Raw genomic sequence first — 9,317 nt, forward strand, 5'->3', positions numbered from 1 at the left:
AATGTCCTTTAAGATTCTTTCAAAAACCGTAAAAAACAAACGGGCTGGAATTTGCTTTAAATTATATAAGGCTAGTTGTACGTCAATTTGAGAACATTTCCACTTTCGGGATTTTTTTGGAGTTAGTTTTTTAATATGATAAAATTGTTTGTAATTAAAATTGTTTTATGAAGTGAAATCTCATTCACTATCACTTTCGTAGCTAGATTCGTCGTCTGACGACATTGTTTTCCCCGCAAATACACTCACACAATAGATGTTAAAACCAACAAAGTTTATTTATTTTTCTTGATTTGTAACATGGATTTTTTTCTCTAATTGCTACTCTTCCATTTCTAAAATAATAAACTAATTTTAAAATCTGAATATTATACTCAGATTTGGTTTAAAACAAATCAACTTACTTTCGATGGTGGCAAAACAACCTTTCCCTCGGTTTCTTCGATAACTCTCTTAAGTTGATTGGCCAAGTTTAAAATTCGGATGACGTCTAGAGAGAGATTGCTGTCTGATAAGTATTTAATTATTTTATGATCAGCTCGCACACTTCATCCTGGGTTTGATCTTTAATGGCGTTGTAAGAGTATATTTGAATATCGAGATACACAGCTCGATCTCCAACTATTTTGCGTGGTGTTCTGGTTTCGTACGAAACTCCGTCTTTTTTCACTTTCACAGATTGTTCAAGTCCAATATTGGAGATTTTTGACATTCGCTGTACCTCACCAATAAAGTTAATATCATCGCCGAGCTCTTGAATTAACATTTGTTGATTCGACTTGGAGGTAGATGGTTCGTCAGCATTGATAACTGAGTACATTTTGTCCGTTTGGTGATTTTACATCAAAATCCTCGCCTTTTTTTACGGATTGTAAATACATGTATAATACTATTAAACTTAATTATAATTTTTTATCTGACAATGCCCTATTTTTTATGCAAAAAGGATACGCACATGTAAAAATAATAAATTTTTTACTATAATTAACATGTAATAAATTCAAGGTTACGTTTATAATTTAAAAAATAAGTATAGTTCATTTTGTTTAAATTTGAAAACACCCTTTTTAATATACAAAAGAATACGTATTTAGGATAATATTGTATTATAATTAACGTTTAATATTTTAGATACAATGTTGATTATAATTATAAATCCGTTTTTATTTGGTAGTGTTTTAAATTTTCATATCCAACTGTCTGAGCCCGCGGGCTATCTCGGCGAGAGAAAAACTGTTACGCTCACCAACAAAGCGCAGCGGTATATCGGGAGAAAAAGTCTTGAGGAAGGACGGTTAGAAACGCCCCGCGCTTTTCTATTAAAACATTCCTGCACGTTTTATACGTTTTTAGCTAGAACTTACTTTGTTTTACAGCCGTTACGTTGTATTACTTATTAAGTCGTCAAAATGGTGTTTAATAACAAAAAGTGTATTTTATGTATTATTTCTTTTGAAGAATTCGTTCAATATACAATGGTCTTTAAAAAAGAACGTTAAAACTTGAATTTTTAAAATAAGTTATATTAACAGCATAAAATCAAAGAATTTTGTAGGTAAGTATTTTACAATGTATTTGTTTAAATAGTCTTATTAATATATTTATGTTTAGTTTTATACCAATTAACTCATTTCTACAAATTTAGTTAAATTTTAATTATATTTAATTAAATATTGTTTTTGTTTTATTTTCCACAATTTTGGAGTTACAAGTATGTTATTTAGTAATTTTTAATTTCTTTAATCATATTTTCTAATTATTATTTCGTTTTATATAGTTGACGAGACTTCTTACAAAGTTTTGTTGGAAAGAGGTTTTGTTAAAGTGTAAAAAGATGGTTTTATTTGTTGTCCTTATTGTTTTCAATATACTGAATCGTTAGAAACCTATTGTGGACTCCTATACTAATGCTGGAATAAAGAATGGTATCGGTGATAACTTCATCGGATGCATTATCAATATTTCCTAAACATTTCATTTGTATAAACTATGTATTATTAGAGGAAACAGAAGATGTTCAAGAGATATAGATTTTTTAGAAGTCGAATATAGTTCGGTATGTATTTATCCTCGATCTAAAAAAATAAAACTGTGTATAAAACGAAATAATTTTTTTTATAAATATTTGTTGTATTATATAGAGAAAAGTTTCATAAACAACAGAGCAATACAAAATAATAGCTAAAATTTAATTTTTGTAAAAAATCCGTTTTTTTTTGTTTCACATTAAATATATACAACATTTATTAGGGAAACCAGTTTTTTTTCTCTTTTTGACGGGGCTCCGTGAAATGTCTTTTGGCGAAACGTGATCTGCGTTTATAATTTATTGTTTAATTCCATCTGGCGCAGAGATGCGAAAGTGAGTAAAAAAATAGAGTAGGATCAACGATGCCAGATGTTGCTATTTTTAATTTAAAATAAAGTTAATTATTTTTTATTTATTTTAAATAAATTGTTTTTGGAATTTTTATTGATTATGTAACTTAAAATGTTTTCCCACTTTAGAATATATTATTTTACTATTGAAAATTAACCAGACATCCATTTGGGTAAAATTATAGTATTGTGAGTTGCAAAAGTAACAATAAAAACAACATTGTATCTTCAAAATAAAAATAAAAAATTATTTTATATTGATAAAGTAGTATGGTTTTATCATAGGTGGATAAAATTATTCATTTGAATCGCTAAAACAATAAACATTGTATCTGTAAAAATAAATAAACTGAATTTTTTGTAATATATTAACGACTAAATATCTGGCGGATATCGACCAATCAAGCCCATTGTAAGGTTTTAACATATTAATTGTGTATTGATTGTTTTTGATGGTATATTATGTAATTAATTTATTATTAAAAAAATTGTTTTATTTGATTATGTTATTTTAGAATGTTTTCGTTTACTTTTGAAAACCAACAAACTATCCTATTTGGGTAAAATTATACCTTTGTATTGTAAATGTAAAAAAACATTGTATCTCCAAAAGTTAATACATTTTATTTTATTTATTGTAAACAAAATTGGCTATATCTCGGGCGGATATTGACCAATCAGCGCCATTGTAATTTGTTGTGTTTTTAAAATATGTATTGATTGTTTATTAGGTCGTTATTGTATTATTTATATATATCCAAAAGTAAATAAATTGAAGTTTCATATCAACAGGGGTAAAACATAAGTTATAGGGTGGATATTGACGAATCAGGCATATTGCAATTTGTTGTGTTTTAAAATATGTATTTTATTTCGACAGGGGTAAGTTGGATAGCACGTGACAGACAAACTTGTCAAGGCTGTAAAGCGAAGGTTGCGAATTCGTTTCCCCATCTCACAATTAACTAATTAGCATTTTTAAATGGCGAAAATACGAAAAAAGTGACGCCAAAGGTAAATAAGTTAAGTAGTCGGGGGTCAAATATTACCGCCGATATCTCGGTCCGAGCTTGTCCGATCGTGTCCAAACTTGTTGGGGTGATAGACAGAGGCTTAGGGGTTGTGGCCAGGGGTCAAGCGTTGAGGTCAAAGGTCATCTTCAAGGTCAAATTTAGGGTTAAAACTAAAATAAGTTTTTTCCCAAGGTCAAAACCGGTTTTTGAAAAAAAATTGACGTCATCATTGGGGAATGGGGTTAACCGAGGTCTCTCCCAACAATCAAAGTGTAACCACATTCCAAACAAGGGTGTGGCCACAAGGAAAAAACCAGGGGGGGGAACATAAGCACTGTTCAAAGCTATCGGCCGCCATCTTGGATTACATGTTTAAAGGGACTTACTATCTACTAAGGCTTTTTCGCCGAGACCGCGCCGAAACGCATCTCGACTAGCGTAGCCAACAAACGCAAAAGGCACGAACGATATCATTGCAGCGACTAGACAGGATTCTGACTTTGAAGCGTTCAGTCATAATCCTACGGATGGTAGCTTCGCACCACTGGCCGCTCGACCAAGCACATGTACCAAGTCTACAAACCTGCGGTTCCTCTCGTACTGAGCAGGATTACTATCGCAACGATATGCCAACAGTAGGGTAAAACTAACCTGTCTCAAGACGGTCTAAACCCAGCTCACGTTCCCTATTAGTGGGTGAACAATCCAACGCTTGGCGAATTCTGCCGACATCGAAGGATCAAAAAGCGGCGTCGCTATGAACGCTTGGCCGCCACAAGCCAGTTATTCCTGTGGTAACTTTTCTGACACCTCTTGCTTAAAACTCTTAAAGGCAAAAGGATCGATAGGCCCCGCTTTCACGGTCCGTATTCATACTGAAAATCAAGATCAAGTCAGCATTGCCCTTTTGCTCTACGCGAGGTTTCTGTCCTCGCTGAGCTCGCCTTAGGACACCCGCGTTACCTTTTGACAGATGTACCGGTCCAGTAAAACTCCCCGCCTGACACTGTCCTCGGAGCGGATCGCGCCGAACTGCGAGAGCCCGGCGCTTAGTGCTAGAAAGGTGAACCTTTCGGTTCGCTCTCCGCTTCACCGAGTAAGTAAAGAAACGATGAAAGTAGTGGTATTTCACCGGCGGCCGCAAACGACCTCCCACTTATGCTACACACCTCATGTCTCTTCACAGAGTCAGACTAGAGTCAAGCTCAACAGGGTCTTCTTTCCCCGCTGTTTTTGCCAAGCCCGTTCCCTTGGCTGTGGTTTCGCTAGATAGTAGATAGGGACAGTGGGAATTTCGTTAATCCATTCATGCACGTCACTAATTAGATTTGGATATTAAAATTCTTTATTGCAGTGCACTTAAAATAAAAGAAGGTACACTTTGCATCGGTGGACGGAGCAACCAACTAAAGCCCTACGCTACCGCCCACCGGAATCACATCCAAACCAAGAACCTTAACTCGATTCTGCAGCTACCAATTATATAAAACTATTGTGGATGTAATAATAAAAATATTTAAATTTTTAATAGACAGGACCCTTAAAAAAGAACTTCAAAACCGGTTTGTCAATGAGCTCTGAAGCATTACTTAAAAAACAAAATACACATAAAAACCCTCCAAAATACATTTTTCATCCCAAAAATAATACAGATCCTTGCATAGTAAAGTTTTGCTCACAGTGTTGAATTTCATTCACTTTAACAAATTGATTAAATCGTAGTAATTAAAAATACTAAAGGGAGATCCCAGTAATCTAACAATTCTTTATGCGCCGAATATTATTTTAAATTACGGACACCAACAACCGTTATTAACAAATATATATGAATCATACAACAGCCACATGGCTTATATTAAATATCGACGCATTATACCAAACCCCTTTTTTAAATTAATTTTTTTAACATTTTATTTATTTTTTATACATTTTCTTTTAAAACCCCGGAGATCCCTTATTTAAACAAACAATCTCAAAGAGCATACTCAAGTGCGCATGAAAAAACATGGATATAAATTCAACAACCATCATATTAAACCAGGGATTTTAAAACAATTTATATTTTTTTTAATTATTTTAAATTTAGCAACAGGTATTGGGACCCCTTACTCGAAACATTTTCAAATAATAAAATTCAGAGTAAAATGAAAAACAATTATACAATAAAAATAGCAAATAAATACATGCCAATACCTGATTCATTCCCCGAAAGTAAAAAATATATATAAATATTAAAGTTTAAAAACGTTTCATAAAGGATTGGTACATGTACACTGAGTTTTCTAGCACAATTTCAACCGCTTTGATTTTTAAACCTTTTCTAAGGCCAACTCTATCACAAAAGGCATCATTACGATCACAATATAACCCCCTACCAGACATAATAAAAGCAAAAAACTCAATGGGTTTCCCTGGATAGTCCCTCTCTATGGCTTTAACAAACGATGGAACATTGTACGTGGCTCCTTTACACTTGTAGCTATTATTAATGGTATGAGGCGTCTCCCAACAGACTCCAACATCGCATATCAATACTTCATTTTGGCCTATACACACAATATCGGGTTTGTAAACATCTCTATGGGAAGTGATTGAGTCAATGTACACAACTCTAGGTTCGTGTTTAACCTCCCAATTCTTAGGACTAATTCCTTTAACAATCATGTTTAAAATTTTGTCGTGCCTCTCAATCCGTTTGTCGTGCACACTAGGGCAAGCCTGACAAATATGACTAAGAGATTCAATCCGGGGACAACCCTTCCGACACCTACGGTTTCCATTCCTATTGGCTGGGGCACCACGACAAGGCAACATATTAATCCTCATTTTGAGCATTTTGAGATACATTTGACTGTCCTTGACATGGGCGTTATTACCCAACCAATGGTGGCTGATCCTATCGTCCCCCTGACCCAAACCAGCACCATACACCGAACTATTAAATTTGTTTCTAAAATCTTTTTGGATAACATTTTTGGTTTGATCATTAACGACAATATTCGGTATGAGTTTATGCAGGTGCTCTAAGTGACTCGTTACAAATTCACTAGTGACAAGTTTCCTAACTATCAAATCGGGATTAGTTTCCATAGCTCTCATCCTATTTATAGTGGTTACAGGGATATTAGTTGAAAAACTCTGGATTTCCATACCCCCCAAACATGAAGGCGTATAAAAAATGCGTCTGGGGTGTAGTGTGGCAACCGGCAAACTTTGTTAATGAATGCTCTAATTCTAGCGTCAAATCTTAGAAGAACCGCTTTACTAATGCCGGATAGAGACGAGTGTAAAAATTTAGGCAACAAACATACTTTAGGCATTAAGATTTGCTGGTTCGGGAACAACCTGCTACTCCTAAGTTTCTCCATCAATTCCTCGAGTTTTTTAAGTGGGGGCACCTCTAACCATCATGACCGTATATGATTCCCAGATACTTGAAGACATTACTAACAGTAACAGCCTTTATACTTTCCTCTAGAAGCTCAAAGACTGCGTGCTGATGAACAACTATCTTCCCCGAACTTGTGTGTTTACGAAGGACTAATGAATGACATTTATTAACGTTGACTCTCAGACCTCTGGCCGCAAGAAACATCGACGTTATGCCCAGCAGTCCGTTCATGGCAATCTCTGATTCGGACAACAAATATATATCGTCAGCAAAGCAGACAATGCAAAAATGTAAACCTCCCAACTCAACTCCAACATCCGGCGGCATGAGCTCGATTAATTCATCCATTACTACATTAAAAATGATGGGCGACAGGGGATCCCCTTGCTTAACTCCCCGAGTTAAGTTCAACTTGACGCTGTCATCGGAACAGTTAATGGTGGTTGTGGCTCCTTGATAGGTATTCAAAATATAGTTCATCATTTCGCGCTCGAGTGACAATCTTCCTTACGCGCGCCGCAGATTCCGTTGCCCCACAGAATCGAACGCCTTCGCTAAATCAAGCGATACTAGAGACAGCTTTTTCCTTTTTTCTTAGCCATATTAAAGGCATAATCAATTAACATTGTATTAGCCATACAACCGTCCGCTTCTATAAAGGCTTGTTGAGAGCACTGGGCAGAAATCACATTGCGTCAACACCAATCAAAGGCCATCGCAATGCTTTGTTTTAATTAGACAGTCGTATTCCCCTGGTCCGTGCCAGTTCTGAGTTGTCTGTTAGTCGCCGGACGAAACGATCAGATACGAGATCCAGCACGCCGCGCAACTGAAACATTCCACGGGAAGGCCCCGACGCTGGTCCGAGCTCAACCGAACAGTTGCCGGCCAGTCTCGCCCAGTCCCGGTGCAGTGCCAGACCGGCTTCGGACCTCAGCCCGACCGGCCCAGCCCTCAGAGCCAATCCTTGTCCCGAAATTAGAGATCGGTTTTGCCGACTTCCCTTACCTACATTTTTCTATTGACTACAGGCTGTTCACCTTGGAGACCTGCTGCGGATATGGGTACGGTCCGGCACGAAAATCACTACTTCTTACTCGGATTTTCAAGGGCCGATGAGAGTGCACCGGACTCCGCAAGAGGCGCGGAGCTTTACGGAAACAACATCCCTATCTCCGGGCGAGCCGATTCCAGGGAGTCGAAATCTTACAAAGAAAAGACAACTCTTCCCGGGACTCCCATCGACGTCTCCGAGCTCGTTTGCGTTACCGCAATGTAAACCCGAAGGGAATAATCTCCGTGTCCGGGTTCGGGAATATTAACCCGATTCCCTTTCGGTCACCAGCGAGACTTGCATTGAGAGGTCTCCTCGGAACGGATTTCTCCTATCCCTTAGGACCGACTGACCCATGTTCAACTGCTGTTCACATGGAACCCTTCTCCACCTCAGTCCTCAAGGTTCTCACTTGAGTATTTGCTACTACCACCAAGATCTGCGCCAGAGGCAGCTCCAGGCGGGCTTACGCCCGGCACCTTCGACGCGCGCCTCTGCGCCACTCCTACTCACAGCTGTTTAAAATACAAGTATTTCGACAGCTGCGGCCGCGTATGGGGTCGAAGCTGAAGCGCCATCCATTTTCAGGGCTAGTTGCTTCGGCAGGTGAGTTGTTACACACTCCTTAGCGGATTCCGACTTCCATGGCCACCGTCCTGCTGTATATAGCAACCAACACCTGTCATGGGATCTCATGAGCGTCTCGGCGTTTGGTTCATCCCACAGCGCCAGTTCTGCTTACCAAAAGTGGCCCACTTGACAAGTGACTGTCCGGGCTTCAGTCGAGCAAACCTTACTTCTAACCCATTTAAAGTTTGAGAATAGGTTGAGGTCTTATCGACCCCAAGGCCTCTAATCATTCGCTTTACCGAATGAGACTGCAAACTCCGAGTGCCAGCTATCCTGAGGGAACCTTCGGAGGGAACCAGCTACTAGATGGTTCGATTAATCTTTCGCACGTCAGAATCGCTGCGAACCTCCACCAGAGTTTCCTCTGGCTTCGTTCTGCCCAGGCATAGTTCACCATCTTTCGGGTCCCAACGTGTACGCTCTTGCAGCTAGCCGAACCGGCCTTCACTTTCATTTCGCCTTTGGGCCTAAACAAGACCCAATGACTCGCGCACATGTTAGACTCCTTGGTCCGTGTTTCAAGACGGGTCGGGTGGGTTACCGACCTACTCGCTTCTGACCACCTGAGCAACGGCGAGTGCCCGAGTTTCCTTCCCAGATTCCTCAGTGGCTAGAATCTCGTCTTCCATCTCCGAGAACTCAGATAGTTCCAAATCCGACGATGGGCCATGCAGGCTGGTCGGGCCCTTCGAGTTGTCAGTGCTAGGATTAAAGAGTATCTTGAAGAAACCCCTGTCCAAGCCTGTTTCAGCTCTACGTCTTGCTTCCCTGATGAATTTAACCGACTCTCCATCCATCTGAAAAAAAAAAAAAAAAAACAGCGGATTTCAGTCGGGACTTCAGACTTGTT

At 38.4% G+C, this 9,317-nt stretch overlaps 2 pseudogenes; both read right to left on the reverse strand.

The window, feature by feature from the left end:
• Positions 1–3,639: 3,639 nt before the first annotated feature.
• LOC149945856 (large subunit ribosomal RNA) lies at positions 3,640–7,806 on the reverse strand (annotated as a pseudogene).
• Positions 7,807–8,978, reverse strand: LOC149945857 (large subunit ribosomal RNA; annotated as a pseudogene).
• Positions 8,979–9,317: the final 339 nt, after the last annotated feature.

This window comes from Leiobunum rupestre, chromosome 4 (genome assembly GCF_980474605.1).
Source record: "Leiobunum rupestre chromosome 4, qqLeiRupe1.1.hap1, whole genome shotgun sequence".
Lineage (NCBI taxonomy): Eukaryota > Metazoa > Arthropoda > Arachnida > Opiliones > Sclerosomatidae > Leiobunum > Leiobunum rupestre.